At 41.6% G+C, this 12,731-nt stretch overlaps 1 protein-coding gene across 2 annotated transcripts in view; it reads right to left on the bottom strand.

Annotated features, from left to right (window-relative positions):
* LOC110525897 (netrin receptor UNC5D) overlaps positions 1–12,731 on the bottom strand; it is a 216,210-nt gene that overhangs the window by 158,381 nt on the left and 45,098 nt on the right. The window lies entirely within an intron of this gene.

Consider the following 12,731-nt stretch of genomic DNA (forward strand, 5'->3'; position numbering starts at 1 on the left):
CACCTGAAGATACCACGTTCACCTGTACAAACAATAGTACACAAGTATAAACACCATGGGACCACGCAGCCGTCATACCGCTCAGGAAGGAGACGTGTTCTGTCTCTTAGAGAGGAACGTACTTTGGTGCGAAAAGTGCAAATCAATCCCAGAACAACAGCAAAGGACCTTGTGAAGATGCTTGAGGAAACAGGTACAAAAGTATATACAGTGGGGCAAAAAAGTATTTAGTCAGCCACCAATTGTGCAAGTTCTCCCACTTAAGAAGATAAGAGAGGCCTGTCATTTTCATCATAGGTACACTTCAACTATGACAGACAAAATGAGAAAAAAAATCAAAAATATCACATTGTAGGATTTTTTATGAATTTATTTGCAAATTATGGTGGAAAATAAGTATTTGGTCACCTACAAACAAGCAATATTTCTGGCTCTCACAGACCTGTAACTTCTTCTTTAAGAGGCTCCTCTGTCCTCCACTCGTTACCTGTATTAACTCCACTATGGCCAAGACCAAAGAGCTGTCAAAAGACACCAGAAACAAAATTGTAGACCTGCACTAGGCTGGGAAGACTGAATCTGCAATAGGTAAGCAGCTTGGTTTGAAGAAACTGTGGGAGCAATTATTAGGAAATGGAAGACATACAAGTCCACTGATAATCTCCCTCGATCTGGGGCTCCACGCAAGATCTCACCCCGTGGGGTCAAAATGATCACAAGAACGGTGAGCAAAAATCCCAGAACCACACGGGAGGACCTAGTGAATGACCTGCAGAGAGCTGGGACCAAAGTAACAAAGCCTACCATCAGTAACACACTACGCTGCCAGTGACTCAAATCCTGCAGTGCCAGATGTGTCCCCCTGCTTAAGCCAGTACATGTCCAGGTCCGTCTGAAGTTTGCTAGAGAGCATTTGAATGATCCAGAAGAAGATTGGGAGAATGTCAAATGGTCAGATGAAACCAAAATATAACTTTTTGGTAAAAACTCAACTCATCGTGTTTGGAGGACAAAGAATGCTGAGTTGCATCCAAAGAACACCATACCTACTGTGAAGCATGGGGGTGGAAACATCATGCTTTGGGGCTGTTTTTCTGCAAAGGGACCAGGACGACTGATCCGTGTAAAGGAAAGAATGAATGGGGCCATGTATCGTGAGATTTTGAGTAAAAACCTCCTTCCATCAGCAAGGGCATTGAAGACGAAACGTGGCTGGGTCTTTCAGCATCACAATGAAGGAGTGGCTTCGTAAGAAGCATTTCAAGGTCCTGGAGTGGCCTAGCCAGTCTCCAGATCTCAACCCCATAGAAAATCTTTGGAGGGAGTTGAAAGTCTGTGTTGCCCAGCAACAGCCTCAAAACATCACTGCTCTAGAGGAGATCTGCATGGAGGAATGGGCCAAAATACCAGCAACAGTGTGTGAAAACCTTGTGAAGACTTACAGAAAACATTTGACCTCTGTCATTGCCAACAAAGGGTATATAACAAAGTATTGAGATAAACTTTTGTTATTGACCAAATACTTATTTTCCACCATAATTTGCAAATAAATTCATTAAAAATCCTACAATGTGATTTTCTGGATTTTTCTCATTTTGTCTGTCATAGTTGAAGTATACCTATGATGACAATTACAGGCCTCATCTTTTTAAGTGGGAGAACTTGCACAATTGGTGGCTGACTAAATACTTTTTTGCCCCACTGTATATCCACAGTAAAAGAGTCCTATATCGATAACCTGAAAGGCCGCTCAGCGAGGAAGAAGCCACTGCTCCAAAACCGCCATCAAAAAGCTAGACTACGGTTTGCAACTGCACATGGGGACAAAGATCGTGTCCTCTGGTCTGATGAAATAAAAATATAATTGTTTGGCCATAATGACCATTGTTATGTTTGGAGGAAAAAGGGGGAGACTTGCAAGCCAAAGAACACCATCCCAACAGTGAAGCATGGGGGTGGCAGCATCATGTTGTGGGGATGCTTTGCTGCAGGAGGCACTGGTGGACTTCACAAAATAGATGGCTTCATGAGGGCAGAAAATTATGTGGATATATTGAAGCATCAGAAAATGTCTGGGCTGAACTGAAAAAGCGTGTGTGAGCAAGGAGGCCGACAAACCTGATTCAGTTACACCAGCTCTGTCATGAGGAATGGGCCAACCCCCCCCCCCCCCCAAACCCAACATATTGTGGGAAGCTTGTGGAAGGCTACCCGAAACATTTGAACCAAGTTAAACAATTTAAAGGCAATGCTACCAAATACTAATTGAGTGTATGTAAACTTCTGACCCACTGGGAATGTGATGAAAGAAATAAAAGCTGAAATAAATCATTCTCTCTACTATTATTCTGACATTTCACTATCTTAAAATAAATTGGTGATCCTAACTGACCTAAGACAGGGAATTTTTACTAGGATTAAATGTCAGGAATTGTGAAAAACTGAGTTAAAATGTATTTGGCTTAGGTGTATGTAAACTACCGACTTCAACTGTACTTTGAACTTGTTAAAAGTGGGAGATGCTGTCAAGAAACACTGCCATGTTTTATCATCTGACCCAGCTTTGCCTGCTGAATTTAAGAATCCGTCATTTATTGTATACAGGAGAGGTCGCAATTTATGCAATAAATTGGTCCATGCCAATTGCCAGCCACAAAAGAAAATCAGCCAGGCTCTTTTACGCCCTCTTCCAAATGGTAGCTATAAATTCTGAAGTTGCGCACAGTGCAACAATATGAGTGTTTCTTGACAGCAGCTCCACCCTCTTCCGGGGGGGCGGAACTGATTGAATGGGCCGGAATCAAAATGAATGACTGCCCAGAATCAGCCCAAGTACATCGGACCATTTCCGTCTACCAGAATTCAGCCGATTTTGCCGGCATCTTACCAGAATCCCCCCCAGAAGCGGCAAATTGAAATAAATGTATACAAAATTACCCGATTTAGTAATTTTACATTATTACTATTATACATTTTATGCATACAAATTATAGCTATCCATAAAAAAAAACATTTTGTCTTAGAGGAAACACCATACACCTGGTGACCGTTACAGTGTGCATGCGCCTAGCACGCCACAGGAGTAGCCACAACGCGATGGTACAAGGACATCCCAGCCAGCCAAACCCTCCCCTAACTCGGACGACGCTGGGCCAATTGTGCGTCGCCTCATGGGTCTTCCGGTCGCGGCCGGCACGGGTCTCGAACCAGCATCTGTAGAAACGCAGTTCCACTGCGATGCAGTGTCTTGCGCCACTTGGGAAGGTACATCCAAAGTTTTTAATGCTTATCATTTGCCTTGCACAAAGTTTCAAAATACTAAAATACTACACAGGACTCTTAAAGAATTTAATGTAAAATGTTAATTGTGTTTTTGGATCACAGAAACAATGAGGAAAATATGGAAAAATAAATAAATCATGATATGTTAATTATATAAAGCAGCCCGTGTATTCATCTGCCAGAGAGCAGCCCAATTGTCCCGATCCCCAGGTAATACATTTGGGCCAGATAACTCACACCGGAATCGACCCAAGCTCAATCCCTGCCTCCTAGCAATAAGTAATACTGCCGAAGGCGGCCCAGACTCGGGCCACATGACATCGGCGGAGTCGGACTCTCAGCAGAGTGCACCGACTCTCAGCTGGGAATCGGCCCAGATCCACTGTGCTAGCTGGGATAAGACTGATTTGAGCCGGTCGGTCACAAATGTCTTTCTATTGGCCCTATGCAGTGGTGCCTGGAGAAATGGGTATACAAAAATGTTGCCAAAAAGTTCCCAAACGGCCCGCACAGCAAGGAAAGGCACCCTGTGTGAAAAATCCTATGGTTTCCTACGTTTCCCTATAGCGTTTCACTTTTGTTGTTGAAAAAATACACACATGCTGGTCTAAGTCCACAACAATGAATAAACCACATCAATCTGATGTCAGGACCAGGCTTCCCAGTGGGTGGGGCTCTGTCCACCCAGGCCCATCCATGTCTACGCCCCTGAAGCAAACAATGAATGATTACAATTGCACATCACAAATAGCCAACTACCAATACTTCGGACTAAACTTTTTCAATACCTGGTTTGCATACTCATTCTTGCCTTAGTTAGTATTTACTGGTAGACAGCCTAACTTGTAACTTCTTTCCAACCCTACCAGCTGCACACTCTTGCAGCCTGCAGATATTCCTTTGAAATCAGGCTGTCTGCTACGCTGGTGTGAATATATTTCATGTGCTTTGCAATTGTGTAGGCTACTTTGTGCATTATTTATCTATTGTACTACATACTTGATAAATCATATACCTCCACTACACTACTTTGACACGCATCAGTAGTGTGTATACAGTTTATACCTGTATAGCCTCCACTACACCTCTCTGGCGCATTGTGTTTTACAGAAAGTGCATTCTCCTACATGAGTGCGCTGGTATTATGGTTGCTGTCCTTTCATAATCACAACCCTGTCACACACATAGACGGCCTATGGGTTCGCCACTGCACAAACATGTCTCTAATAGATATAAAGGCTGTTAAGCTACTGTATTCAATCATGTTTCAAGAAAGGAGTGTATATATTTGGCCTGGCAAAGCGGTTTTATGCGCTAACTGAATGGAAGCTGATAATGAGTTTTTTTACTCTGCTGGTCTCTGGAAGAAATGACAGAGTCCTCACTTTCAGAGACCAGCTTAAGATCAAGTACAAATGTATCCGACACCGAGACAGTCTCCAAGCCAGACTAGAGACCTGGACCGGGTTCGGGTACTACAACACTATCTGTCTTATCCTGCATCCTCCTTGCTAAAATGTTCTGAAGTTCATTGCTAACAGGCACATTCATATTTACATTTATATTCACTGCATTCATTGGGTGTGGCCATCAGGAAAAACAAGAGAAATCAAAATAATTCTTATTTCACACAGAATGTTTTGTTTGTTAACAGAAGATTATAGGTTGTTGTGCTTCTTAAAAGATCGGGATCAAATTCACTCAAATGGAGCACATGACAGTATTGCGATTATGCTTAGTTTTTTTTAATGGAACAATTTCCTTTCTACTCTGATGATTGCGTTTCCAGTTAAGTGAGTGTGAATTTGTTCTCTTTCTAGACAGTAGCCATTCATTTTCAGTAGATAGTAGCCATTCATTTTCAGCACTTAATCTAGCAGAGGACAGAGCACAGATTTCAATTAACTCGTCAAATAAACCAGATGACACATCCATCATGTCTATGACACCGGCAGTCTGGCTTTCATCTCCTCAACTATTCAGATGGAAAATAATGTTTTACACTCTGATATACTGAGATTGAAACAATGCCGTGTCTTGAGCTAGTAATATATTAAAGTTATTCTAAATTAGCATTTTTCTAAATGAGCATTTTTAATTAATACAGATTATAAATTCATATGCAATTCGAATCAATTTGTTCATCACACCTGCCAAACATGGCATATGGTCCTCAGTGAAATAAAACTTAAATGTGAAGATATGGCTATATGGATGAAACAAAACTTAACAAAACTAACAAAGAGCCCTTAGCAAGAGTGAGTAACACTAATCTGTAAGCAAAGATAAGGTTTGCAGAGGGGTGAAATGAGCCGTTTTTGTACTATGCCAAAGTAACAAACTTCAAACGACCAAATTATGCCTTCAAGTCCATTATCAACCTCAGAATTAAGATTGATTTGGTCATTTGATAAACATAATTGCATTTTCAGTTTAACCATAATGCAGGAGAAGATGTGGCGTATTTCTGAACCTGGGGGGGGAGAACATCTCTACTTCAACCTGACGATGCACTGAAGATGCTTGGGGTACAGCTAAAACACCCCTCTTGGAAATGAACCCATAATTTAGCTTTAATCGTGGAATATTTGCACAGCAATGCAGGCATCCAAGTTAAAAGGCAATATGGTGAAAAAAAAAAGTGAAAGTGACATTTTTTGTCCCGCTTTAAATGAAGTGCAGCTTGTAAAGGCTTCATAATGGCTTCATAAACACTACATAAATGTGTTACAAATCTATAACTATGTGATGCTTTATAAACCTATGTCAAATATTACATAAACCTGTGCTTTATAAAGCATGGCATAAGCACTGCTTAATAAAGACCTTATAAATCATACTAAAATTGAGGTTTCACAATGCATTTATAACACTGTCATGCATCTCGGTAGAACATTGCAATGCCAGGATAGCAAAAAACATTGGTACTGTAGGGCCTTTCAATCCAAGTTTTGGATTTCCCCCCCAAAAATCTGGTTTTCCCAGTTTTTTCGCACTTTAATAAAAAAACAACCAAATTTGATTTTCTGTGTTCACAACAATGCTTAAACCACATAAGGGGATGACTTTTAAGGTCTGGGAAAAATGAAGAAACTTTGATTTTGAGTGTAGTTGCCCTTTAAATTCAGTGAGCATGCCCTGCAATGTTTGGTTAGCTGGTTTTCAGTAGCTCAGTAAGCGCACGTGATGATTGTATTCCATATACAGTGATTCACATTGTGGCCGGAATGGGTGGAGTAAAAGGCAAGCAGCGTACTCAATGAGTGCGGATTTCATTAAAAAAATACATTACAGTGGCTTGGAAATGCAACATTGCAAAAGGAGTCAAATAATTAGGAAAAAAATGTAGTCATCATTTTGATGTCGCCAGATTGACTTTAGATACAGTATGACCTTGGCTAGCTAAGATTGAGGAGTGAATGATCAACCCACATTTTTGTTAGCTACCGTTAGCATTGCTAGCTGTGTTTTGTTTACATTTTTACCCCTTTTTCTCCCCAATTTCGTGGTATCCAATTGTTGTAGTAGCTACTATCTTGTCTCATCGCTACAACTCCCGTACGGGCTCGGGAGAGACGAAGGTTGAAAGTCATGCGTCCTCCGATACACAACCCAACCAAGCCGCACTGCTTCTTAACACATCCAACCCGGAAGCCAGCCGCACCAATGTGTCGGAGGAAACACTGTGCACCTGGCAACCTTGGTTAGCGCGCACTGCGCACTGCGCACGGCCCGCCACAGGAGTCGCTGGTGCGCGATGAGACAAGGACATCCCTACCGACCAAGCCCTCCCTAACCCGGACGACGCTAAGCCAATTGTGCGTCGCCCCACGGACCTCCCGGTCGCGGCCGGTTACGACAGAGTCTGGGCGCGAACCCAGAGTCTCTGGTGGCACAGCTGGCACTGCAGTACAGCGCCCTTAACCACTGCGCCACCTGGGAGGCCCATTGCTAGCTATTTTTGACTCTTAGCTAATGACAACATTGACATCCATTCAATGACATGATAATGATGGCAAAGTTGATTCCTACTAAACATTTGCCTACTTTATCAATGTCATCATATTTCTAGGTCACTATAGGGTTATTTAGATGAAACAGTCGTCAGCCTCCATCTATCACGACTTTTGGGGACCACTATGGTGCCGCCGGCAGAGGGCGGCTTGATAATGTTCATAAAAATGGTGGAGTTTGCACATTTTAGACCATTCCATTAGTCCTTAACCTTTCTGATCTCCCCATCCCGGATCCGGGTTCGTGAATACAGACTCAAGCTCATTACCATAACGCAACGTTAACTATTCATGAAAATCGCAAATGAAATGAAATAAATATGCTAGCTCTCAAGCTTAGCCTTTTGTTAACAACACTGTCATCTCAGATTTTCAAAATATGCTTCTCAACCATTGCAAAACAAGCATTTGTGTAACAGTATTGATGGCTAACGTAGCATTTAGCATTAGCATTCAGCTGGCAACATTTACACAAAAAAACAGAAAAGCATTCAAAAAAATAATTTACCTTTGAAGAACTTCAGATGTTTTCAATGAGGAGACTCTCAGATAGCAAATGTTCAGTTTTTCCTGAAAGATTATTTGTTTAGGACAAATCGCTCCGTTTTCTGCGTCACGTTTAGCTATGAAAAAACCCCTGTATCCAGGATTGTGTAAATCTATCAGCAAGCTCATTAGCATAACACAACGTTAACTATTTATGAAAATCGCAAATGAAATGAAATAAATATGCCATCTCTCAAGCTTAGCCTTTTGTAAACAACACTGTCATCTCAGATTTTCAAAATATGCTTCTCAACCATAGGAAAACAATCATTTGTGTAAAAGTAGCTAGCTAGAGTTAGCATTTCGCGTTAGCATTTAGCGTTAGCATTAGCGTTAGCATCCAGCACGCAACATTAACAAAAACATAAAAGCCTTCAAATAAAATCATTTATCTTTGAAGAACTTCTGATGTTTTCAATGAGGATACTCTCAGTTAGATAGCAGATGCTCAGTTTTTCCAAAAAGATTCCTTGTGTATTAGAAATAGCTCCGTTTTATACATCACATTTGGCTACCAAAAAAAATCCATAAATTCAGTCCTCAAAACGCAAACTTTTTTCCAAATTAACTCCATAATATCGACTGAAAACATGGCAAACGTTGTTTAGAATCAATCCTCAAGGTGTTTTTCACATATCTCTTCATTGATACATCGTTCTTGGAAACATGCTTTCTCTCCTGAATCCCAGGAGAAAATGCCTGCACCTGAAGATTACGCACAAATTTAGACAAAGGACACCGGGCGGACCTCTGGAAAATGTAGTCTCTTATGGCCAATCTTCCAATGATATGCCTACAAATACGTCACAATGCTGCTAAGACCTTGGGCGAACGACAGAAAGTGTAGGCTCATTCCTTGCGCAATCACAGCCATATAAGGAGAGAATGGAAAACAGAGCTTCAGAAATTCTGCTAATTCCTGGGTGATGCATCATCTTGGTTTCGCCTGTAGAATGAGTTCTGGGGCACTTACAGACAAAATCTTTGCAGATTCTGAAACTTCAGAGTGTTTTCTTTCCAAAACTGTCAAGAATATGCATAGTCGAGCATCTTTTCGTGACAAAATATCGCGCTTAAAACGGGAACGTTTTTTATCCAAAAATGAAATAGCGCCCCTAGAGCTCTAAGAGGTTAAGTGAAATATCCACCCACCCGGAGAAAAAAATTAACTCCACCAATGGCATAACGTGACCCAGTGCAACCTATGAATAGCAACATTTGTTTTGAAAATGTCTATTTTGCGTGTATGTATATCTGTCTTTCTGCTAGCCTGTGTCTGTCTGCCTTGGTGTTCCAGATGTGGCTGGAGAAGTGGCGGTGACAACTTTACTGGGGCACTTGTAGAACAGCATCATCATGAAGTTTATCTATCAAATCAAATCAAATTTTATTTGTCACATACACATGGTTAGCAGATGTTAATGCGAGTGTAGCGAAATGCTTGTGCTTCTAGTTCCGACAATGCAGTAATAACCAACAAGTAATCTAACTAACAATTCCAAAACTACTGTCTTGTACACAGTGTAAGGGGATAAAGAATATGTACATAAGGATATATGAATGAGTGATGGTACAGAGCAGCATAGGCAAGATACAGTAGATGGTATCGAGTACAGTATGTACAGATGAGATGAGTATGTAAACAAAGTGGCATAGTTTAAAGTGGCTAGTGATACATGTATTACATAAGGATACAGTCGATGATATAGAGTACAGTATATACGTATGCATATGAGATGAATAATGTAGGGTAAGTAACATTATATAAGGTAGCATTGTTTAAAGTGGCTAGTGATATATTTACATCATTTCCCATCAATTCCCATTATTAAAGTGGCTGGAGTTGAGTCAGTGTCAGTGTGTTGGCAGCAGCCACTCAATGTTAGTGGTGGCTGTTTAACAGTCTGATGGCCTTGAGATAGAAGCTGTTTTTCAGTCTCTCGGTCCCAGCTTTGATGCACCTGTACTGACCTCGCCTTCTGGATGATAGCGGGGTGAACAGGCAGTGGCTCGGGTGGTTGATGTCCTTGATGATCTTTATGGCCTTCCTGTGACATCGGGTGGTGTAGGTGTCCTGGAGGGCAGGTAGTTTGACCCCGGTGATGCGTTGTGCAGACCTCACCACCCTCTGGAGAGCCTTACGGTTGAGGGCGGAGCAGTTGCCGTACCAGGCGGTGATACAGCCCGCCAGGATGCTCTCGATTGTGCATCTGTAGAAGTTTGTGAGTGCTTTTGGTGACAAGCCAAATTTCTTCAGCCTCCTGAGGTTGAAGAGGCGCTGATGCGCCTTCTTCACAATGCTGTCTGTGTGAGTGGACCAATTCAGTTTGTCTGTGATGTGTATGCCGAGGAACTTAAAACTTGCTACCCTCTCCACTACTGTTCCATCGATGTGGATAGGGGGGTGTTCCCTCTGCTGTTTCCTGAAGTCCACAATCATCTCCTTAGTTTTGTTGACGTTGAGTGTGAGGTTATTTTCCTGACACCACACTCCGAGGGCCCTCACCTCCTCCCTGTAGGCCGTCTCGTCGTTGTTGGTAATCAAGCCTACCACTGTTGTGTCGTCCGCAAACTTGATGATTGAGTTGGAGGCGTGCGTGGCCACGCAGTCGTGGGTGAACAGGGAGTACAGGAGAGGGCTCAGAACGCACCCTTGTGGGGCCCCAGTGTTGAGGATCAGCGGGGAGGAGATGTTGTTGCCTACCCTCACCACCTGGGGGCGGCCCGTCAGGAAGTCCAGTACCCAGTTGCACAGGGCGGGGTCGAGACCCAGGGTCTCGAGCTTGATGACGAGCTTGGAGGGTCAGCTCCAACAGCTGATACATGTATCCTACTGTATTTAATGTGGAATTTCAACAAAAAAATATACAATCAAAAGGCAAACATTTCACACAATGTGATGCATTACTACTACTACCACTACTGTGCTACATGTACATATAGATTTACAGTACAAATCGTACACTATATACAAAAGTATGTGGTGTCATGACTTTCCCTCCTAGATGAGGATCAAAGAGAGCCCCCCACACTCTCTCTCCCACCATAGAGGAAGGGGGGTGGGGAGTGAAAGTTGGGCTGGTTGTATGACTTAACGACCGGTCGTAAACTTTCTCTCTCTCTTGCCTTTGCAGTATTGAGACTGGAATGTCTGTGTTACAACAGAGAGACTTTGGAATAGTGTAACATCAGTTTCAAACATAAATAATGTGGGAAATGGTTGGTGGGGATCCAAACAATAAACATGTCAAATCAGTTGTTGTTTTGTGATATCATTAACCTATTGAGTGTAGGGGGCAGTATTTTGATGTTTGGATGAAAAACATAACCAAATCAAACTGCCTGCCATGTCTCAAGCTCAGAAGACAGAATATAATTGTCAGATTAGGATAGAAAACAGTCTAAAGTTTCCAAAAACTGTCAAAATATTGTCTGTGCGTATAACAGAACTGATATTGCAGGTGAAAACCTGAGGAAAATCCAACCAGGAAGTGCCTCTTATTTTGAAAGCTCCCTGTTCCATCGCATGCCTTCCCTCCATTTAAATGGATATCAACCAGATTCCTTTCCATATGGCTTCCACATGGTGTGAACAGTCTTTAGACACAGTTTCAGCCTTTTATTCTGAAAAATGAGCAAGAACGATCACATCGCGTCAGTGGCTGGGTGCCAGCAGAGTTCTGCATGTGCAACAGCATGGAGCAGACATTTTCTCTCTCTCTCCTATTGAAAAAGCTACGGTCCGGTTGAAATATTATTTATTATTTATTGTAAAAACAACCTGAGGATTGATTATAAAAAACGTTTGACATGTTTCTACGAACTTTACGAATATTATTTGGAATTTTCATCTGCCCGTCATGACCTGCACGGGCCTGTGGATTTCTGAACAAAACGTGCCAACCAAATGGAGGATTTTGGATATAAAAATTATCTTTATCGAACAAAAGGAACATTTATTGCTGAACTGGGAGTCTCGTGAGTGCAAACATCCGAAGATCATCACAGGTAAGCGATTCATTTTATTGCTTTTCTTACTTTCGTGACCAATCTACTTTGCTGCTAGCTGTTTGTAATGTTTCATCTGCTGAGAGAGATGTCCTAACAAACGCTTGGATAGCTTTCGCTGTAAAGCTTTTTTGAAATCTGACACGCCAGGTGGATTAACAACAAACTAAACTGTGTTTTGCTATATTGCTCTTGTGATGTCATGAAAATTAAATATTTTTATGAATTTAATTTGAATTTGGCGCTCTGCAATTCAGCGGATGTTGACGAAAACGATCCCGCTAACAGGATGGGTGCGCCAAGAAGTTAACCTTTCTGATCTCCCCATCCCGGATCCGGGATCGTGAATACAGACTCAAGCTCATTACCATAACGCAACGTTAACTATTCATGAAAATCGCAAATGAAATGAAATAAATATGCCATCTCTCAAGCTTAGCCTTTTGTAAACAACACTGTCATCTCAGATTTTCAAAATATGCTTCTCAACCATAGGAAAACAATAATTTGTGTAAAAGTAGCTAGCTAGCGTAGCATTTAGCGTTAGCATTAGCGTTAGCATCCAGCAAGCAACATTTCAACAAAAACATAAAAGCCTTCAAATAAAATAATTTACCTTTGAAGAACTTCGGATGTTTTCAATGAGGAGACTCTCAGATAGCAAATGCTCCGTTTTTCCAAAAATATTATTTGTGTATTAGAAATAGCTCCGTTTTGTACATCACATTTGGCTACCAAAAAAAAACGAAAATTCAGTCCTCAAAACGCAAACTTTTTTCCAAATTAACTCCATAATATCGACTGAAAACATGGCAAACGTTGTTTAGAATCAATCCTCAAGGTGTTTTTCACATATCTCTTCGAGGATATATCGTTCGTGGA

The sequence above is a fragment of the Oncorhynchus mykiss genome, chromosome 6 (assembly GCF_057628025.1).
Source record: "Oncorhynchus mykiss isolate SJ-2025 chromosome 6, ASM5762802v1, whole genome shotgun sequence".
NCBI classification, from domain to species: Eukaryota; Metazoa; Chordata; class Actinopteri; order Salmoniformes; family Salmonidae; genus Oncorhynchus; species Oncorhynchus mykiss.